The following is a 459-nucleotide window of genomic DNA, read 5'->3' on the forward strand; positions in this document are numbered from 1 at the left end:
CGATATAATATTAATTTTATATTCTAATTTTTATTCCTTTACATAAAAATATCAAATATATATGCGATTAATATTAATTATAGAAAGAAAGCCATTTGGCATAGTGTGCTATACTGCTTAATGTTGTGTAATGGCGGCGGCTGGTGACTGACATCATCGTTCTTGAGATAAGATGGTCACAAGTGTCATTCAAGGCCCCATAAAGTAGAATCATTATGGGCATCATTCAGGATAAAGTGGGAATTTCAGCAACACCTTTTTGAATAGTAGAAAACTATAAATATTCATGTAGAGTAGCTTAACAGTTAACATAAATCTCTTCCGTTCAAAGTACGTACCAAAATAATTTTAATATTCATAACGTAAAAATTTTACATAATTATAAAATGAAAATTCAAATATTTATAATATTTCTTAGTTTCAAAAATTATTAATTTTATTGTTATAATAACATATTAT

This window comes from Arachis ipaensis, chromosome B06 (assembly GCF_000816755.2).
Source record: "Arachis ipaensis cultivar K30076 chromosome B06, Araip1.1, whole genome shotgun sequence".
In the NCBI taxonomy this organism is placed as follows: domain Eukaryota; kingdom Viridiplantae; phylum Streptophyta; class Magnoliopsida; order Fabales; family Fabaceae; genus Arachis; species Arachis ipaensis.